The 22,849-nt window shown below is 39.6% G+C and overlaps 1 non-coding gene across 1 annotated transcript; it reads left to right on the forward strand.

Moving 5' to 3' along the window:
• Positions 1-10,459: 10,459 nt before the first annotated feature.
• Positions 10,460-10,531, forward strand: TRNAE-UUC (transfer RNA glutamic acid (anticodon UUC)). Its single transcript has one exon. It is a non-coding gene; the product is annotated as a tRNA-Glu (tRNA).
• The last annotated feature ends 12,318 nt before the right edge of the window (positions 10,532-22,849 follow it).

The raw sequence follows: 22,849 nt of genomic DNA on the forward strand, positions 1-22,849 counted from the left end.
AAGGCCAGGAGGAGGCAAGGGAAGTTTATTTTGGGAAGCAATCCCCTCAACTTATCCGCTTATCGGAAAGAGCAGGGACCTACTACCTTCAGGCAGAGACAGGACAACAAACTTATGGGCACCTTTTTGTAAGTCATATCTATTCTTTGCTCGTGAAGTCTGCGAAGCGAGCCTTCACTGGGGAGATAGCAACCTCTTCAACTCCACTACTACTACCTGTATTCAATCAAGTACAAGTAACTAAAAAAAACAATTAATACAAGAAGCGACCTAGTCGAGCTATTGTCGAGTTAAGCAATTCCTCTTGTCGAGCTAGACTCTACTCGCGATATAGTTGAGGAAAGCTCGCACGTTATTCGTGTTAAGTTTTTGAGTTAACTAGACTCGAGGAACTAATCCTTTAGGTTTAGGCAACTCCTCCTCTCTGAGAAGAGGACACTTACTTAGTTCATTGCAACAACAAAAGAAAGGACCCTTACCCCTCTATATCTTGGGGGGAAGATCAAACTCTTTAACTCAAAACACTACTACTGTTCTCACTCATTGACATAAGTAAAAGCTACCAGTTCCTTACTCAAAGAACTCGTACCGATACTCTTGAGTTCACAACCCTAAAAACCATAGATTGGAGTAGAAACTCGATCCTACTAATTACGTAGAACCATGAACCATCAATCAAGTGAGTTCAAGGTGGTTCATGCTTTCTATATAAGTCGTTGTACGCTAAGGCAAAGGTTGTAACCATGCGTCATGCGTGCCGTAAGCGGGCTCTGGTGGGGGAACCCGTAGGAAGGGGGGATGACCCGCCGAATTCACATCAGAAATCGCCAAAACACAAACTAAATCTTGAATTGCATATAGAAACAAAATGAACCACTTCAATTCTTGGAGCTGAGGTATATGAAGAATGGCTTTTTGGTCCCTTTCGTCCAGTGGTTAGGACATCGTCTTTTCATGTCGAAGACACGGGTTTGATTCCCGTAAGGGATGACTACTCTTTCCCGACCACTTTTAGTTAGTGTTCATTGTTGAGTGATCGCTCGCAATCTGGATGGAAAGGTGGTCCGGAAGCTTTCTCTCTCCCAGCAAGCAAGACGAGATCACCACTTCTCTCAGTAATGGACTTCCTTTCATTCTTCCTTAGCCTATGATGTCCTATCATAGATTATCGAACCTCCGACAGAATCCCCATGCATGCGTTCTTTCTCTCCTCCCCTCAGCCATACATCTCTTTTTTTAATTTTGGCCGGCATTGAACCCCACCTTAGGTGCTGAGTGGTGTCCTCCCCTCCCTTATACCTAAAAAAAAGTTCCGTCTATGGAGCCTAAAGCTTAAACCATGGCAGTAAGCAGTAAGTTGTCCTAGTCTCTTACCCAGCCTTCGCCTTCTTCAGTGGCCAAGTTGAAGCGTTCAACGGTTCTTCGGCCTACCATACCACCTTTATTTTTCAAGGTTGAGCTTTTTCAATTGAAGCAAATGCTATGCTGCCTTTCCCTTGTTCAAGAGAAGGCGAGGACTTTCTTTTAGCTACCGGCCCAAACAAAAGAGATTAGCCTCTTGATCGATCGATTTATTTTATTGCAGTACGAAGGGGTTTAAGAAGGAGGCATTTGAGAGAAGTAGGCATGGTGGCCAACCAAGGCAGTGAAATCGAGACAATCAATAAGAAGAGGGTTTAGTTAGGAGTCCAGGTTCCATCCTATAAGTTGAAGGAAGGGACCAAAGGAAGTTATCTTTTTAGTCTTGGGTTCAGTGAATAGGAAAATTTTGTTAGTCTTATTCCCTAGCTGAGTGAATAGGCCGATATTTCGTATAGTGATAAGGCTTTATCTTTCTATTAGGGGTTTATTTTCTCTAACTTGACTCAGCTTGACCTACTTGACTCAGCGGTTAGAGTATCGATTTCATATGGAGAGAGTCATTGGTTCAAATCCAATAGTAGGTAAGGCCTAAAGCCCTGCTTTTGCCAGCATGACAGCAAGCACGGACTGGCGGAGTCAACTGAATGACCAAAGCTTCGGTTGCTTTTGTGGCCTTCTTCGACCGTTAATCTCAGGGACCCCTTCTCCTCTATTCTTCTCTTAATGTATGTATGTGGGTTGCCTGCCCCGTCCCGAATAGACGAACAGGAACAAGCTGAAGAAAGGCGCGAGAGAGAGTTTATACTCAATCCACCTCCCCTCTTCCACAATTAGGTGAAGACCTGGGCGACGGAAACCCCAATGGGAAACCTTTCACCGCACCACACGATTCTTTCACGAAGCGCTCTATCAGACGCTCTCCTGCCTCCGCAAGCAAAGAGGTTTCAAAGATACCAGGCGACCAAGTTAAAGTGAACAGCCCCGAGTAAATCTTCTAGAGAGCGTACCCGTTGTAGCCAAACAAAAAAAATGAAATGAACATCCGCCTGGATAACCTTTCTCCGTTCTGTAGAAATGGATTGCGAGTTGAAACTTTGCTTGCCCACGAACAGTACTGGCTCGTCAGCAACTTAGATAGACGAATCTTCTCTTATCATGCGCCTTCCCAATAATCCATAGAAGAGTCCTGCTTGGAGTGAGAGCTGCTTGACGAGTGCACAACTTACTATTCATATTACATAGATCCTAGCCTTGAACACTGATCCCTATTGCTTGAAGTTCGGTCCCTACTGCCGAGATACGGAAACTCGTTGATGCACTTCCTGCCTATGGAACTACGGGAATTACAGATTAACTCCTCCCGCCTGGACTGTTGAACTTGATTATATTCACTACTCCGCATCAAGAAAGTCTTAAAGACTTCCGACACAACGCAGGAATAGGAATACTTCTTTCTACCTAGACCGTGTTAAACCGATTACTTTACTTGATTCCTTATTGGTAGAGGTGTTGACTCTGTGTACATAATTACATTATACCTTGGTTTCTTAGACCGTGGCTTCTCCTTGATTCGGATGGAGCCTTAAATCCCGGTGAGCAGAAGAAGGATTCCATCACCACCCTGCACCCAAAACCAGTACATCAAACTACCCACGGCTAACACTCGGGATATTAGAAGAGAAGTGTCGTGGCTCATAACCTTGACTTTGTTTGAGTAGAATTCTTCTAACCCGAATTCCCTTATAGTCTCCAGACGGGATTACTTTTGCTTTGCTTCCTTAGGATATCATTCCTTTACCCCAGACCAATGATTTGAACTCGAGTACAAAAGAAAAGCCTATTGAAATTTATCATTTCGTTCCAGAATCCGCAGCAGTTGTTGCTTGCTTCCTGAGCCTATACCTGGTGAACTCCCTGGGGCTGAGAAGAAAGCTTAGAATTCGATAAAAACATGTCCTTCGAGGGCACAAATAACTAAAGTACTGGCTCGCGAACTGCCAGAATTCGGGTTTCCCTAGTGGATTCACTAGTCTTGCGGACTCCCTTCAGCTTACTTACGATCGAAATCACTATTTTTCTTTTTGAGCTATACGAAAGAACTAGATCACGATCTCGCGGGACTAATCTCTTGAAAACTGAAAGAAAGGGAAAGCCAATCGTACGTCCTAGTTTCCGGGACTTTCTTCCCTTATTCTATAAAATTTATGGAAGAGAGGAGAAGCCCCACTCAGGGGGATGAGTCAAAGCTTTCTCTTATATACGATACCTACCAAAGAGAAGAGATCGCATTCTAACAGGGAGCACACGAAGCAAAGGAAAGTCCGGCCCGCGTAGCATTAGATATGTGAAATCAATCCTCTCTATGATGAATGTTTTTGATGAAGACAATGAAGGAGAATTGCCATCCAAGGCGCAACGGAATTTTAAATTTTTTCCATTTAGTGATCCTTACGAATGGGCATGATCAGTGATAGAATCGTTACCTCTTGTGGCGATTCAAACCTTTGGTGCAGATCTCATGTAACGATCAAAACCTTTGATACAGATCCACGGGGCGATCACGAACGTTGAACGATGACAACGTCTCTACTCAGTCCACACGAACGGATTCCTTCAATCTCAGTGCTAGCTGGTACTAATGAAGGCTTTGAGTGAGAGAGAGAGAAAAACGAAATTCCAACTCTTCACTTGAGTTGAGTCTCTGTGCAGTGACTATGCTTCTACCCAAGGGGTTCTATTTATAGAACCACTTGGGTGGGTTTCAAGCTAAAAAGCCCACTTAAGTGTATTTTGGCCCATATCTCATATAATGCCAAAATCACTTAAGTATTTGGTACCTTACCATATTTCGTCTCCCACTTAAGTGCACTGTACCTTACGGTGTTCCTTAGTTACTCTATTTCTCATCAATCCGTCCTTTGTGTGTGACCCTATAGGTTTTCGCGACATTGGCAATTATATTAAATCACGCATTTAACACAATAAACAGTGAGCGGTATCTAGCAACACATCACTGCTACCCAAGACACGAAAATGTCATGTGATCTGACAAAACCTCCTGTGATAATAATTATGTGTATAATTACCCCTTTGACCTTATGTCTATATTGAACACAAGGTATAGACCGTGTCACCCTTGTCCAGTTCAATATTGGGCCCATAGACATTTATTCTGTTACGCAGGATGGGCAAATTCCATCTAGGACACTCATGTCCCTCAGCATGCTTTGTGGAGTACCCATCAATTGTCTTTATGGTTATCCAGTTACGGACAACGTTGGATCAGCAATAAAGCACTCGACTCTACATCTAGGATCCATAGTGGTTTCAGGTCGAAGAGTGGTATACACTATTATCACCATGAGAATAACTTATGACACTTTGTATAACTTTCTATATAGTATTCTCATAGCGGGTCAATCCGGTATAAATATTACTCCTAATATTCATACTTATGTTTAAGACTTGATAACTCTTTATCCATGATCCATGAGATGTGATCATCAGTCTACAAACATAATAGTCTTAATGCTTTAATGTTATCCCACTTCACACTAAAGCTCGACTACGGATACTTTAAGAATAGTGTCCTTATGTTTAATGTGCTCTCATGATTAAGTCACACTTAATACATTAAACGGACTATCTATTCCAGGGACTTTATTAATCAACCATAATAAAGAAAATGCCTTTTATTATTAATAAATAATTCGATACAAGTACCAAAAGTATTGGCCTCTAGGGCTTACACCAACAATCTCCCACTAGCACTAGAGCCAATCAGGCATACCCCTTATGCCCATTAATCTAGTATGGCCATCATGCTTCTGCTGCGCAAGAGGCTTTGTCAGTGGGTCAGCAATATTGTCAAGTGTAGGTACTTTACATATTTTCACATCTCCTCTATCTATTATCTCTCGAATGAGATAATAACGCCTAAGTATGTGTTTGGATCGTTGGTGAGATCTAGGCTCCTTAGCTGGTGCGATAGCACCATTGTTATCACAATAGAGACCAATGGGATCCACAACGCTAGGGACTATGCCAAGTTCACTAATGAACTTCCTGATCCAAACAACTTCCTTTGTTGCACTTAAGGCAGCAATATACTCGGCCTCGGTTGTAGAATCAGCAATTGTATCTTGCTTTGAACTTTTCCAACTCACAGCGCCACCGTTCAAGCAAAACACATAACTAGATTGCGATCTAAAGTCATCCTTAGCTGTCTGGAAGCTAGCATCGGTGTAACCAATTACAGCCAATTCTTCCTGACCTCCATATATCAAGAATGAGTCCTTAGTCCTTCTCAAGTACTTAAGGATATTCTTGACAGCTACCCAATGGGCATCACCAGGATTAGATTGGTACCTACTCGTTGCACTTAAAGCATACGAGACATCTGGTCGAGTACATAACATGGCATACATGATAGATCCTATTGCAGATGCATATGGAATCTTATTCATGCGTTCCCTTTCTACCTTAGTTGAAGGGGATTGTGTTTTTGATAGACACATGCCATGTTGCATAGGTATGAATCCTTTCTTGGAATCATGCATATTAAAGCGTCTCAGCACTTTGTCTATGTATGTACTCTGACTTAGGCCAAGCAGTTTTCGTGATCTATCTCTATAGATTCTGATTCCTAATATATAGACTGCTTCACCTAGGTCCTTCATAGAAAAGCATTTCCCCAACCAAGTCTTTACTTGTTGCAGCGTAGGGACATCGTTTGTAATGAGTAATATGTCATCTACATATAATACCAGGAAAACGATCATGCTCCCACTAACCTTCTTATAGACACAAGGCTCATATTTGTTTTTGATGAATCCATATTGTTTTACTGTTTCATCAAAACGAAGATTCCAGCTTCTGGAAGCTTGCTTCAATCCATAGATTGATCTTTGTAGCTTACATATCTTTTGGGCTTCTTCTGGTATGTCAAATCCTTCAGGCTGTGTCATGTACACATCCTCAAGAAGATTTCCATTAAGGAAAGCAGTTTTGACATCCATCTGCCATATTTCATAATCATGATATGCAACGATAGCAAGTAAAATCCGAACAGATTTAAGCATTGCAACTGGTGAAAAGGTTTCATCATAGTCAACACCATGAATTTGTTTATATCCTTTTGCAACCAGTCTTGCCTTATAGGTATGTACTTTACCATCCATGTCAGTCTTCTTTTTGAAGACCCACTTGCATCCTATAGGATTAACTCCTACAGGAGGCTCTACCAAGGTCCAAACTTGGTTTGTGTACATGGAATCCATTTCAGATTTCATAGCTTCTAGCCACTTCTCAGACTCGGGACCAGTTATGGCCTCTTGGTAGGTCACAGGCTCATCTTGATCCATGAGTAATACATCACCTTGATCTGTTATGAGATATCCATATCTCTCAGGTAGGTGACGTATCCTGTTTGACCTACGATGGTCTTGTTCTACTTGAGCAGGTTGCTCTTCCACAACCACTTGTGTTTCCTGCTCTAATTCCTCCATAGGTGTATCGATGCTTTGTGATTCTTGAATTTCTTCAAGCTCTACTTTCCTCCCACTGGTTCCTTTGGAAATAAAATCCTTTTCTAGGAAAACTCCAGTTCGAGCGACAAACACTTTGCCCTCAGAAGGATTGTAGAAGTAATACCCTCTTGTTTCTTTAGGATACCCCACAAATAAGCATCTGTCAAATTTGGGCTCAAGCTTAGTTGAAATTTGTCGTTTCACATAAACTTCGCAACCCCAAATCTTCATGTAAGACATATGTGGTTTCTCACCACTCCATATCTCATATGGTGTCTTCTCAACCGTTTTGGATGGAACACGGTTAAGTGTGTAAGCTGCGGTCAACAGCGCATGTCCCCAAAAGGAGTTTAGAAGATCGGCGTGACTCGTCATGGATCGGACCATGTCTAACAGGGTGCGATTTCTTCTCTCAGATACACCATTCCATTGGGGTGTTCCAGGAGGAGTGAGTTGGGATAGGATCCCACACTCTTTCAGATGGTCATCAAACTCTAGGCTTAAATACTCACCACCTCGATCTGATCGAAGAGTTTTAATATTCTTACCTAGTTGGTTTTGTACTTCATTCTTGAATTCTTTGAACTTTTCAAAGGATTCTGATTTGTGTTTCATTAAATACACATAACCATATCTACTGAAATCATCAGTAAATGTGATGAAGTATTGAAAACCTCCTATGGCTGGTATGTTCAGTGGTCCACATACATCAGTATGTATGAGTGCCAAAAGATCATTAGCTCTTTCACCTTTTCCTGTGAATGGAGACTTTGTCATCTTTCCAATTAAACAAGATCTGCATGTCTCATATGATTCATAATCAAAAGAGTCCAACAGTCCATCTTTATGGAGTTTGGAAATGCGTTTCTCATTTATGTGGCCTAATCGACAATGCCAAAGGTAAGTTGGATTTAACTCATTAGGTTTCATCCTTTTAGTATTAATGTTATAAACTGGCATTTCAAGATCAAGGACATATAATCCATTGTTCTTTATTATGAATGAAAAACCGAACTTGTCCAAACAAGAAACGGAAATAATATTCCTGCTAATTGCTGGTACATAATAACAGTTCTCTAACTGAATTATTAAACCACTAGGTAAAGTCAATTCATAAGTTCCTACGGCTAAGGCAGCAACCTTTGCTCCATTGCCAACTCGTAGGTCGACTTTACCTTTTGCCAAATCTCTACTCCTTTTCAGTCCATGCACATTTGTACAAATGTGAGAACCGCATTCAGTATCTAATACCCATGATGCAGAAGTAGATAAATTTATTTCAATAACAAAAATACCTGAAGTTGGAGTCTCTACTCCATTCTTCCTATCTTCCAGGTACTTTGGGCAGTTCCTCTTCCAGTGTGCGGTCTTACCGCAATGGAAGCAGGTGCCTTCTTTTTCTATGCTTCCACTAGGCTTCAAAGCAGCAATAGTGGGTTTGGGTTTGGCAACTTCCTTGCCTTTCCCTTTATCATGTTTGAGGACAATCCTCATGTTTCGGTACCAATCCAGAAAATTTGTCCCAGACAATTTTTCCTTCTCAAGATTTGATCGTAATATGTTGTTAGAGGTGTTTGTTGTCATGGTTATCTACATAAGGATTAATGAAAATATAAGTATCATTGACATATTTAATTAGGCCTTTAATTAAACATGCTCCCACTATTTTATTCAAAACAAATGACCCTCATCATTTGATTCAGAAAATCCCGTTGGAAGATTTTCTAGTGGGTCGAGATCCATATCTTACTTCGTTCTAAGTCCGCGTAGGCGGATTACACAAAACTAGGTTATTAAGGTAGGAACTCCTTCCAATTGTATCTCATACAACTCTCGAAAATTTCAGTTGGGTGAATAACTCCTTATTCCAATCCATCATATGGATGATTCCCAACTCTTACTTCTAAACATATACATAATCTTATTATAATTTGTTTAGTTAAGTTTGACCCATTGTTTTAACAGTTGGATATTACAATTATCCCATCGCACCTTACTAATATAGAACATGCACCTCGCGTAGGCGAAACCTACATTATTCGATACTAGTCTTGATGAGTGTTAAAACTTGGAAAGCATAAACTTAATATTTAATTTGAGGGAATTTCAATTTTTCTGATCTCACCAGCTTGTTTATCATATAAACTGTCTCTCACATGCATCAACATACATTCACATGCATCAACATACGTACAAACATAATGAAACAGTTATGGCCCCTAGCGCAATTGTTCTCCCAAGCCAATGAGAGAACCTAAGCTAACCTAACAACGATCTAAGCTTCTCCAAGCAAGATCTTCAAGGTTGTCCTCCTTTGGCACTGACTTCTTTGCTTTCTTCATATCATTACATTATATAAAATAAACTGGTTTTACATACGAGGGAGTGAGATGAGAAAAGAAGTTACATTTGGGAGACTAAGAGAGAGGCACGACACGCAGGTCGTATTTTAAAAAACCCAAAACAGAATAAAGGAAGACTAAGGTCATAACCGATCACCACAAGACAATAATAAACACTTTATTATTATTATTATTATTATTATTATTATTATTATTATTATTATTATTATTATTATTAATTCCTTTAATTAATTAAAATCAAATTAAATCTCGACGACCGATCACCACATTTTAATGAACAATTCATTTAAAATCAATGTCGCTTTTCGCATCGACGCTTGATACTTTTAAAGCACTGAGTTAGCCGAACGGGTGAATTTTGCCTTGCGTTAACCGGTTAACCAAATGCGTTAACCGGTTAACACTGTTTGAAATCTGTTCAAAAAACTGTTTTCTGCCTTACGTTAACCGGTTAACCAAATGCGTTAACCGGTTAACACTGTTTGAAAATGTCTTGGAAAACCGTTTTCCGTCTTGCGTTAATTGGTTAACCAAAAGCGTTAACCGGTTAACACTGTTTGAAAAACTCAAAATTTTTATTTCGTATTGCGTTAACCGGTTAACCATATGCGTTAACCAGTTAACACTGTTCCAAAAAGTGTTTAGAAAGCACAACTCTTGTGCAGTCAAACCCCAATCGCATAACTCTCTGACAACACAACCCTTGTGCCGTCACTAACCCTGATGCACCAATTTCAGACCGTCAAACACATCTCGATTGTTGATTCAGTATGATTGATCAACACGTCATTGCTTCACCATACAATGGTCGGATCAAGAAGCAAATGACCATTGATCGCTCAAAGGAAAACAATCATTGAGTGTTTGAATGAACGAAAGGAGAACACTATATCATATATAATGTATTTTCCATCAGGATTACATATATCATATATATATATAACTTGATCGATCTCAATTTAATCTTTGATTCATTCTGTCTTTAATCATATTATTACCGAACAAAAACAGTTATCAGATTCATGGCCACCATGCGTCATGCGTGCCGTAAGCGGGCTCTGGTGGGGGAACCCGTAGGAAGGGGGGACGACCCGCCGATCTCACATCAGAAATCGCCAGAACACAAACTAAATCTTGAATTGCATATAGAAACAAAATGAACCACTTCAATTCTTGGAGCTGAGGTATATGAAGAATGGCTTTTTGGTCCCTTTCGTCCAGTGGTTAGGACATCGTCTTTTCATGTCGAAGACACGGGTTCGATTCCCGTAAGGGATGGCTACTCTTTCCCGGCCGCTTTCAGTTAGTGTTCATTGCTGAGTGATCGCTCGCAATCTGGATGGAAAGGTGGTCCAGAAGCTTTCTCTCTCCCAGCAAGCAAGACGAGATCACCACTTCTCTCAGTAATGGACTTCCTTTCATTCTTCCTTAGCCTATGATGTCCTATCATAGATTATCGAACCTCCGACAGAATCCCCATGCATGCGTTCTTTCTCTCCTCCCCTCAGCCATACATCTCTTTTTTTAATTTTGGCCGGTATTGAACCCCACCTTAGGTGCTGAGTGGTGTCCTCCCCTCCCTTATACCTAAAAAAAAGTTCCGTCTATGGAGCCTAAAGCTTAAACCATGGTGGCGCTCCCCGAATTTCCCGAATCCAAGTACAAATGCGAAAAGAGTGGCGAGGAAAAAAGAGTAGAGTCGTCATCTATGTGCTTTTATCCCAAGAGGAGGGAAAGGTAGTACTGCATAACCAAGAGGGAACGGATAAAACAAAGTCTCGAACCAAAGAAAACTAAGTAAGGGAGCCGGTTACATGAAGGGAAGGTTATCGCACCCCCTCACGTCTGTGGTACTCCACAGGATCCACGCTCGCTATTTATGTCTAAAGTGTGTGTATAAAAAGTCCTATATGCAATGCGAAAGAGAGAAAATCAAAGTAGGGAAAATAAAGAGTTATTGCTCGCACAGGCCCTACCCTGCTGCATACGTATCTCAAGAAGGATTGAGAATTAAAGCACCGTAGCTCGGCTAACCTATTTTTGTTTGTTTTGTGTTTTTTAGATGAACGACGTTACTACGCAATCTACCGGATGCTCGACCTTCGGAGACTTACTCGCCTGTAGTAGAAGGAGTTAACGTGTTCTTAGGAGAAGAAAAATCAATGAGTTTGTTTGTGTTTTAGGAATGCTCATGCAAAAAAGGAAGTCCTAGACGAAGGAACCGTGCTACCTTAATTGACATGCAAACGAGAGACTACACGAAGCCTAGCAATCCTATGGGGAGACGATCACCATACAAAACAAACATGCATAAAGTAAACACGGCAACAAGGGGGCTCAAACATACGTGGGTAGGGCTTTAGTCAAGAGGGGTCATATCAACCTCGACAAACAAGCCATGGAAAGGTAATCAAATGGGCTCTTAACCACTGACATTGAACGTCAGGGTGAGCAGATAAAACGGGTAATGAGGATAAGACCTCATAGCTCTTAACCCTGGACAGGGTGAGCTCATGACAAAAAGTGGGGATTCAGAAAGGTGGAACCCTCTCCACTGACTGACCGGACAAAAGATCTTGGGCTTTTGTTCTGAAGCATCGACATGTAGTGCGAGCATAAAGAACGACACACTGAATAACGGGGGATTGACTACTAATCCCTTTTATCCGTCAATTGCCTCTTCATGGAGGTCTTTAGCACTGGTGCCTCCTTTTGGAGGTCTTTGGGTACAAAAGTAAACACACAAAAACATTGCCTCCTATCGAGGTCTTCCAGCTAAGAAAGCGGTAAAATACGGGAAAATATGTAAAAGGGATCAAGAGATCTACCACACGGACAAAGGTCCGAAGTAACAGTAACTAAAGAAATAAGAAACCCAGAGATCTCTCAGGCTAGCACCATCAAAGAAAACAAGTCAGCAAAGCAATCAGAATAAATCTCCAAATGGTATCCCATAAATAAAGGGGAATACCAAGCAAGTTATCTCTTCAAGGTTCATGTGAGCCCTCACAAAAAAAAACTCGACAAACAGGTTAGAATAACAGGGTGGGGTGCAATCAAGAGTTGCACCGAATAAGAGAATCAAAATGTAACCACATGAATCATGCCATTAAAGTTCACAAAAAGCTCACAAAAAGCAACCAAGGATATGAGGCCTAAACCTCTTGTCACACAAATGCATCAAAAGGGTATCAGAACTCAAAGTCAGGGGCAAGGATCCACACATCAAGACATGACATACCTACTGATTGGAGAGATCGATTGAAATTGAATTGCACCGTTGGCTTTGTAGAACAATCTTAGGGTTTATATGAGAGGGAATTGATTCTTTGCAGATGAGTTCCCTTCAGTCTCTGGAGGTTGCTCTGAATTAGTTAGAATCTCTTTAGGGTTTTTCCACTGAATTTTTTTAGAATTTATAACCTGATTTTCGTGGCTTTATGGGCTCAAATGAGAGAGGTCCAAGTCCAAGATTTTTCTGTTATTATTAATTTTTTTTATTTATATATTTTTTTATTATATATTTTTTATTATTTTTTTTTCATTTTTCTTAATTTTTTCATTTTATATATATATATATATATATATATATATATATATATATATATATATATATATATTATATATATATATATATATATATATATATATATATATATATATATATATATATATATATATATATATATATATATATTAACGCGTGGGCTTCGCCTAGCGAGCATGACAATTCAGGAAATTCCTCTGAGCGCAGGTGATTCTGGTGGCTTTTCTTGGGACTCGCTAGGCGACCCATTCTGCTCGCCTAACGAGCATGACAGATCATGAACAAACTTTTGCTCCTTCAAGATTAACGTTTTGAATGATGAATAGACCCTATTTGAACATGTTGGAAGTAACTCAAGTCATTCCCTGGCCATTTCACCTTCAGTTGACCAACAGTTGACTTTTGGCTTCATAGTTGAATTTTGAACTGTACTGAGCCCATTAAGCTTGATCCTTCAGATAGAACCCACAAAGTGACTTGGATGATATCCTCTTGGAGCTATTTCTGATTGACATGATGAAATGCAATATGAAATGTTAAATTACCTAAAAAATGAATGCATGAATGAGGAGGCCAAATTTGAGGTGCTACACATGGCAGTAAGCAGTAAGTTGGCCTAGTCTCTTACCCAGCCTTCGCCTTCTTCAGTGGCCAAGTTGAAGCGTTCAACGGTTCTTCGGCCTACCATACCACCTTTATTTTTCAAGGTTGAGCTTGTTCAATTGAAGCTAATGCTATGCTACCTTTCCCTTGTTCAAGACAAGGCGAGGACTTTCTTTTAGCTACCGACCCAAACAAAAGAGATTAGCCTCTTGATCGATCAATTTATTTTATTGTAGTACGAAGGGGTTTAGGAAGGAGGCATTTGAGAGAAGTAGGCATGGTGGCCAACCAAGGCAGTGAAATCGAGACAATCAATCAGAGGGTTTAGTTAGGAGTCCAGGTTCCATCCTATAAGTTGAAGGAAGGGAGAAAAGGAAGTTATCTTTTTAGTCTTGGGTTCAGTGAATAGGCAAATTTTGTTAGTCTTATTCCCTAGCTGAGTGAATAGGCCGATATTTCGTATAGTGATAACGCTTTATCTTTCTTATAGGGGTTTATTTTCTCTAACTTGACTCAGCTTGACCTACTTGACTCAGCGGTTAGAGTATCGCTTTCATATGGAGAGAGTCATTGGTTCAAATCCAATAGTAGGTAAGGCCTAAAGCCCTGCTTTTGCCAACATGACGGTAAGCACGGACTGGCGGAGTCAATAGAATGACGAAAGCTTCTGTTGCTTTTGTGGCCTTCTTCGACCGTTAATCTCAGGGACCCCTTCTCCTCTATTCTTCTCTTAATGTATGTATGTGGGTTGCCTGCCCCGTCCCGAATAGACGAACAGGAACAAGCTGAAGAAAGGCACGAGAGAGAGTTTATACTCAATCCACCTCCCCTCTTCCACAATTAGGTGAAGACCTGGGGGATGGAAACCCCAACGGGAAACCTTTCACCGCACCACACGATTCTTTCGCGAAGCGCTCTCTCAGACGAACTCCTGCCTCCGCAAGCAAAGAAGTTTCAAAGATACAAGGCAACCAAGTTAAAGTGAACAGCCCCGAGAAAATCTTCTAGAGAGCATACCCGTTGTAGCCAAACAAAAAAATGAAATGAACACCCGCCTGGATAACCTTTCTCCGTTCTATAGAAATGGATTGCGAGTTGAAACTTTGTTTACCCACGAACAGTACTGGCTCGTCAGCAACTTAGATAGACGAATCTTCTCTTATCATGCGCCTTCCCACTAATCCATAGAAGAGTCCTGCTTGGAGTGAGAACTGCTTGACGGGTGCGCAACTTACTATTCATATTACATAGATCCTAGCCTTGAACACTGATCCCTATTACTTGAAGTTCGGTCCCTACTGCCGAGATACGGAAACTCGTTGATGCACTTCCTGCATATGGAACTACGGGAATTACAGATTAACTCCTCCCGCCTGGACTCCTGAACTTGATTATATTCACTACTCCGCATCAAGAAAGTCTTAAAGACTTCCGACACAACGCAGGAATAGGAATACTTCTTTCTACCTAGACCGCGTTAAACCGGTTACTTTACTTGATTCCTTATTGGTAGAGGTGTTGACTTTGTGTACATAATTACATTATACCTTGGTTTCTTAGACCGTGGCTTCTCCTTGATTCGGATGGAGCCTTAAATCCCGGTGAGCAGAAGAAGGATTCCATCACCACCCTGCACCCAAAACCAGTACATCAAACTACCCACGGCTAACAACAACCCCGTTCGAAAAGACCTTTGAACTTACAACAACTTCGATTCTTTCTTTTCTTTAGAACTTAGCTTTCTACTGAACCTGCGAGTGGTGCTGACTTGATCTGAGGTAAGCGTTAGCTTTATCTTTCGACTTGACCTTCCGTCTAACACTCGGGATATTAGAAGAGAAGTGTCGTGGCTCACAACCTTGACTTTGTTTGAGTAGTATTCTTCTAACCCGAATTCCCTTATAGTCTCCAGACGGGATTACTTTTGCTTTGCTTCCTTAGGATATCATTCCTTTACCCCAGACCAATGATTTGAACTCGAGTACAAAAGAAAAGCCTATTGAAATTTATCATTTCGTTACAGGATCCGCAGCAGTTGTTGCTTGTTTCCTGAGCCTATACCTGGTGAACTCCCTGGGGCTGAGAAGAAAGCTTAGAATTCGATAAAAACATGTCCTTCGAGGGCACAAATAACTAAAGTACTAGCTCGCGAACTGCCAGAATTCGGGTTTCCCTAGTGGATTCACTAGTCTTGCGGACTCCCTTCAGCTTACTTACGATCGAAATCACTATTTTTCTTTTTGAGTTATACGAAAGAACTAGATCACGATCTCGCGGGACTAATCTCTTGAAAACTGAAAGAAAGGGAAAGCCAATCGTACGTCCTAGTTTCCGGGACTTTCTTCCCTTATTCTATAAAATTTATGAAAGAGAGGAGAAGCCCCACTCAGGGGGATGAGTCAAAGCTTTCTCTTATATACGATACCTACCAAAGAGAAGAGATCGCATTCTAACAGGGAGCACACGAAGCAAAGGAAAGTCCGGCCCGCGTACTATTAGATATGTGAAATCAAGCCTCTCTATGATGAATGTTTTTGATGAAGACAAAACTCCAAGCAACAAGAAGGCAAAGATGTTATTCTATGATAAAGCATCTTGATTCAAGAAGTTAAGCTTTTCACTTCAAGAAGGTATAATGAGAATACTTACCTTCACTCTAGTCTTAGATGCTCAAGTATTCATATGGCTATTGCATACCTTTTCATTGTGCATGGAAAATGACTTAGAATAATTTTTTGCACTTTCAATCTGGGTAAATCGATTTACCTATAAGGGAAATCGATTTACCACTGAAGCTTACATATTTTTTAAAAGGGAAATTTAAATTTTTCACTTAGGTAAATCGATTTACCACTTAGGGAAATCGATTTACCACTGGAGCATTACTTTTCCAGAAGCGAAATTTCAAGTTTTTTAACTAGGTAAATCGATTTACCTCTTAGGGAAATCGATTTACCACTGAAAGTTTTTGAAAATTTTTAAACGTTTCAACAGGGTAATCGATTTACCCAATATGTAAATCGATTTACCACTGTGCGTTTCTGAAAAATCATTGGATGTTCATACACCTCTTCATGCACCATTTCATGGAATCTTTTCATTTCATCTTTGACAATTGTTCATGATTTTTTTCCAGAACATTACTGTAAGACCCCAATTTTGTCCTTAAGATCCCTTATAACATCATATCATACCATATCATTGCCTCAAGGATCTTTGTGCACCTTTGCTTCCCTCCTAGTGGGTGGGTTATCTTGTGAGTGTGGTTCTTGATCACCAAGCATGTATTGCATTTGTATATCATTGCTTTTCATCTGTCTATTAACCAAAAGTACAAAAATGTTGACATCTAACCATGTTACTTGCAGATGAAGCAAGCTAGGTCAAAACAGTCAAATCAGCCATTGAACAGTGGATGGTGGCCATTCTTGAAGAATTTGGGCACCATGATCATTCATCAAGAGTTCATTTGAATTGTGACATCATTTTGAACCAAGATCTCAAGTGGTAGGGGTTTGGAATTCATCAGAACATGGTTCAGTCAACCAAAACCCTAGCAAAGTCAACCGTGGTCAACTGTGCATTTAATCAGTGATTTGATGGTGGGAATTGGTTTGAGAGGTCTCATTCATGTCCATATAAGCCTCATATAACATGTCAAACATCCACAGTGAAGGATTTGAGGTCAGGCAAAAAGTTTCCAAAAATAGTAAGTTGACCTGTAATTGGAAATTGCCAAAAATGGAAAGTTCTTCTCCTCAAGTTTACTTCATCATACAAGCTTCAAATGAATTTTTGTCCAACATGAAAGTTGAAGATCTTGTTCTCCCATTTCCAAAAAGCCCAAGAACACTCATTTCTCATGTGTGGTTGGCAAGTTATGATCAAATCATTCTCAAGAATTTTTGAACTTCAAAGTGAGATAACTTCCAAACCATTTGGCCAAATTGAGTGAGGTTTTTTGCTACAAGTCACATTTGACATGCTCTATCCAAATCCTTCATCACATTTCACCAAAAATCATCCAATCAAAATGGCCTTTTTCAAGTGCATTGAATTAAAAAAGGGAGAGGTGAAAAATTGACTTTCAAATTAAGCCTTGCCTACACTTTCTACCAATTGCAAATGATCAAAAACCAAATTTGGGATGTGTTTAGGCCCATTTTCGCACTGTAGCATGCCATGCACATGCAACTTGAGTGTTTTTTACAAATTGACCAAAACACCTCCATTTGAGCTAATCTCATTTACCATCCCACTAACCAAGTTTAGGCATTGTTAATCAAGAGTATATATTGCATATTTCAGACTGAAAACCCTAGCCACAATTTACAAAACTCAGATTCAAACCTTTTCTCTCAAAAACTCTCAATTCTTCACTTGGATTTTTTCTGAAAATTGCCAAAGAACTCGTGCCTTGGTTCATTGATTCATCATCTACCAACATTTTTGAAGCTTCTGCAAGCATCATTTCGCAGCTGTTAAGCCGTTTCCAGCACTGTTCCATTGAAACTCTTCCATGGCAGTTGAGCTTTTGAGCTGAAATCAAAGCGATTGAACCTTCAACACTCTTCCATTCATCATCTGGGACACCATTGAACTTCTGTTTCTACTTGGCAAGGCTGGAAAACCACTGTTTCGAAACTGCATCTTCAAAGAGGTTGGTTTTCGATTCTCTTTATTCTTGAAATCATGTTAGGCTTTGGGTAGATCTTGCCATGCTGAGTTCACTGAATGTTATAGTTTTGATTTTCATTAAGTATTAAAAGAGAAATGTTGATTTGAAGTTTGGTTGTCAAATATTATCTTGCTCGATTCTTCCATTTTAGCATGAATTAGTGTAAATGAGTGTTGGATTGTTGATGTACACTGTGAGATGAGTTGATTGGTGTATCCATTTCCAAAATCTGGGACAAAAAGTTCATCACGATGATGAACATGATGAAGGTGGCTATAAACCCTAATTTTTCTAAACCCAGAATCGTGTTTGGTCGTTTGGAGGTTTCCTTCTGCATGTTTTTACTGTTTCATTGGCCATGCACCAATAAGCGCTTGCCACACCCTTAAGTGAAACGCGGCGTTTCACTTAAGGGACCACATAATTACAAAAATGCCACTGTCCGTGTTACATTTTATTTAAATCATTTTCATTTTCAATTTTTATTTCATTTCACATGATGATTTTAGAAAATTCATAACTCTTCCAATACTTGTCCAAATAATATGGGATTTTTTGTGAAATGCTCCTCATGATCTCTAGTTTATTATGGTGATTTTTCCAGATTTTTTGCACGTGTAGATTTTAAAAATGCCTAGGGTTTGTTCATGTGTGTCCAATTTGTGTATGCCATGCCATTTTGCTTATGAAATGATGATACTTAATCCAATGCCTCTCAAATGTTTTGTGCTCAAACTATACATGTTCATGGTCATTTTGGTGTAGAGTTTGTGATTTTATCATTGCTGGTTGATGAGATATGATTTTTTTGAATAGAGGTGTGACAATTTGTGTCACACCATTCATGTCCAACTTCATGATTTTAATTACCATGCTTAATAAACTCAAAATGGTATGGATTTTTGCATGAATATACTTATGGATGTTGAGAATACATGTGAATTTTTCTGGAATTATTGATGGCATTTCCTATTTGATTGAAATTTTCTCCCCTGTTTGGTCATTTGTTGATTTTTTGTGATACATGTTTGTATTTCGTTTGTGAAATTCTGGTTATTAATTGGATGGATGTGAAATTTGGCATGAGTAATTTAGACATCTTGAAGTTTATCATGGCTTTGGTCCCATTCATTTATCATGTTTTGTTTCTGTTTTATGATTAATTGAAGTTGGTGCATGTTTTGATGCTTTGTATGAGTTTGCTTGAACTTGCTTTGACTTTCTGATTTTCATTGACCTACTTCCCTTGATCCAAATGAACTGAAATTTGGTATGCTTATCATGTTATGGATGATGTTTGATAATGAATTATTTGAGGATTTATTGAAATGTTTGTGATTGGATTTGAGTGGAGTCTTTCTGTTGACTTCTTTGAGGTTCTATTTGACTTGCTTTGACCTAATTTGTTTGTGAAATGATAATGATGAATGATATGAATGTGAAACCACTTGGGTTTGTTTCTTAATTGTTTGAACTTGATTTTGGATATCTTTCACTTGCTGTTTTGGATTTTTTATCTCCTTTTGACCCTAGGCTTGTCCTAGTGGTCTTGTTGCTCATGTTTGAGTTTGGTTTTTCAGGTTGAGAAGCAAATGCTTTAAGGAGACTTATGCAAGTCGATTGAGTTTGGTTGATTGTTATGAACTAATTTGTTTGTTTTGTAGGATGCTTAGCTAATATGCTTTGAGCTTTGTGCTTTGCACATTTGATTGATTGTGTTGACTGTTGATCCTTATCTTATATTGGTTTTGAATTTGAGTTGCATACTGATTATGTTTGACTGGTTTCAGGTACCATTAGTTGCTAATAGTTCTTTGAGAACTTGCATTGCTTTTCTTGATAGCATTTGCATTGAGGTAGAATCTCTTGTCCTCATGTAGTCTGGAAGACCTGGCCTGTTACTTGGCCAGGCAACTGTCTGAAGTCCTCCTTAAGAGGCAATGTTTGTGATTGTTTAACTTTGTCCCCAAGCAGGTAAAGACCTCATGTGAGGCAATTGGTAGACAAAAGAGATATGTAGCCTATCTCCTACTATTTTGTGAGTCACTCACCTTGCTCACACCACGTGTGTTGATGCATAGTGAGTAAAAGCCCAAGATCAATCGAGTCAATAATCTGTGGAGAGAGTTCCTACTTTCTGAACTCCCACACCTTCTATCATTTGAAACTCTCCCTGACCAGGGATAAGAGCATGAGGCACACCCCTCATATCCTTTCATCTGCTTCACCTTGGCTCTCAATGTCAAGGTTAAGAGCACCAGTAACCTTATTCCAGTTAGCTTCAATGCCCACCCTTTGTATGAGCCTGATGCTTGGTTATAGAGTGTGCTAAATGCCTTTGGTTGATTGATTACTTAGTTCATTTGTACATGTCTGCTTGTATGCTTTGTGCATTTATCATCATTAATTGCTCATTAGTGCATGATCATTTCATTTGTCTTTGTGACATATCTTTATTGTTTGCCCATTGAGGACAATTGTAAGACCATTCATTGGCCATTGTTCCTATGATATGGAAGTGAGTATAAGACCATTTCATTGGCCACTCATCTTCTCTTTGCTTGATGCATTTGTTTGTTGTATGTGAGGGTGCAATTGTAAGTCCATGTAATTTGGCATTTGTTTTCCTATGATCATAGGTTGGAGGTTAGAGTAAGCCCAGATAAATTGGCATCTGACATCCAAGTGTTGTTATGTTGGAGATTGGTATAAGTCCAGATAGATTGGCATCCGGTATCTACTTTTTATTTCTTTGTTGAGGAGATTGGTATAAGTCCATAGAGTGGCCTCTGATATCTAGTTCTGTTTTAGGAGATTGGTATAAGTCCAGTGATTGGCATCCGGTATCCTCTTTCGTTAACTTTCTTCCTTTCCTTTGCTTGTTTGTTATTGCTCATTGCCTATTCCAAAGGACACACTTGAATCATCTTCTATATGATTTCAAGAGGTGAACCCTCTAGGAAGTTTTACACTCCATCTTCATCCATTCATCCCTCTTTGTCCTAAACCTTTTCACACATTGCTTTCAAAACTTGAGATAAATATTGTGCAAACATCTTCATGCTTTCAAATTAGAAACCTGGACCCCAAGTCCTTGACTTTTCAAACTCCATTTCATAATACTTCTTTTGAATCAATCTTAATCATACTTTGACCCTCCTTTTGTAAATACTCATAATCAATTAACTTCACCCATTCAATTGTTTTGTGGCTTTGTCCATTCTTGTTAAGTTTTCATACATTAGCCATAGGTTTGATTTATCCTAGTTGGTTGATGTTAATCTCACCTATTTGTCCTTAGTTGATTGAATTGTAAGTCTTCCTTGCTTATTATAGGGTTAATCCCTCACTAGCAAGTTGAAGCTTTTCTCACATGGTGGACTCGTTGTTTGTATAAGGTTGAGTTTTCTCCCGTGGATAACGTAAGACCTTAGGGCTTGTGTTTAAAATTGAATCCACTAACTTTTGGAAATCTTTTAGCCGAACTACGGCGTTTTGATCCTTTACCTTTTATGGAAAGGTACGTAGGCAACGGGTTCATCCGTTCGAACACAAAAACAATAAAAATTGTATATTCTTCTCCCATCATCCCAATCATGTTTGCACAATAAATATTTCAAAATAAATAACAATTTAGTACAACAAGTGTGAAAAGGGCTCCCTAGGAGTACCTAGGACGTTTTGGGTGCCTAACACCTTCCCATTGCGTAATTTACCCCTTACCCAGACTCTCTGATCTTTTCATTAGTTTTCTATGTGTAAAACTTCTTAGGCTTTTGTTCGCTTTTTAGCCAATCCTTTGGATAAATAAAAGTGCGGTGGGGACTCGATTCATTGTATGCTTTGCTTTTGATTTAATCAATAAATCATAAAGCGACGAATACACCGCTACAGAAAAGTGGCGACTCTGCTGGGGAGAAACAATCCTTGGTGGTATTGCCTACTTTTCACCCTTGTTGTGTGATATATTGTTATTTGTTATATGACATATTTTTGTACAATTTGGGATAACTGTATTGATTGTAATGTTTGAATTGCTGGATATACAATTGTTGTTTGCTTTGGTGATCTCTGTGAGATGAGTTCTATACCCGAACTCGAGTGCACTCTAGGATAGGAGAATGGCATAGTCTTGTTGACTGGAGTATTCCTTATCCAGTTGACTTGCGAGTCCATTCACTTGGTGGAGGTCATGTTGGATTAATAATGTCACACAAGTTATTTGTGGTTAGGCATTATTCTTTCAATCATGTGCCGCAGAAGCCAAGGACCGTAGTTTACCAAACCCATCTTGGCCTATTTTTTAGGACGTAGTGCGGAGGTCGTTCAGATGTAAGTTCTGATGCGATTGTTACGCGATACTACACTCATAAGAGTTTCTCTTGAGAATATTTTTGGAATACGAGTATTCGTTCCTCCGATAATATTCGAAAGATGGGACGATGATTATGGGAACCTCTGATAGAATATGTCTGGCAGGTTTAAACCCTAGTACACTCCCTTTGGGTGGTTCTTAACCGAGACTCCATGCTCGTGACTCTCAGCAAACCCGTGATTCGTGGTTGAGTCGTTCAGACAACCTTAATATCAATGGAACCTGGGTGTTGATCAGGTATAAAACCTAAATCCCCCAAAAAGGATGGTTGATATTAAGGATGTTCGAGCCGGTTCATGTACCGTTAATATCAATGGAACTTGGGTGTCGATAAGGTGAAAACCTAAATCCACCAAAATGGATGATTGATATTAGGGATACAATGAGCTTTCC

The sequence above is a fragment of the Lathyrus oleraceus genome, chromosome 1 (genome assembly GCF_024323335.1).
Source record: "Lathyrus oleraceus cultivar Zhongwan6 chromosome 1, CAAS_Psat_ZW6_1.0, whole genome shotgun sequence".
Classification (NCBI taxonomy): Eukaryota; Viridiplantae; Streptophyta; class Magnoliopsida; order Fabales; family Fabaceae; genus Lathyrus; species Lathyrus oleraceus.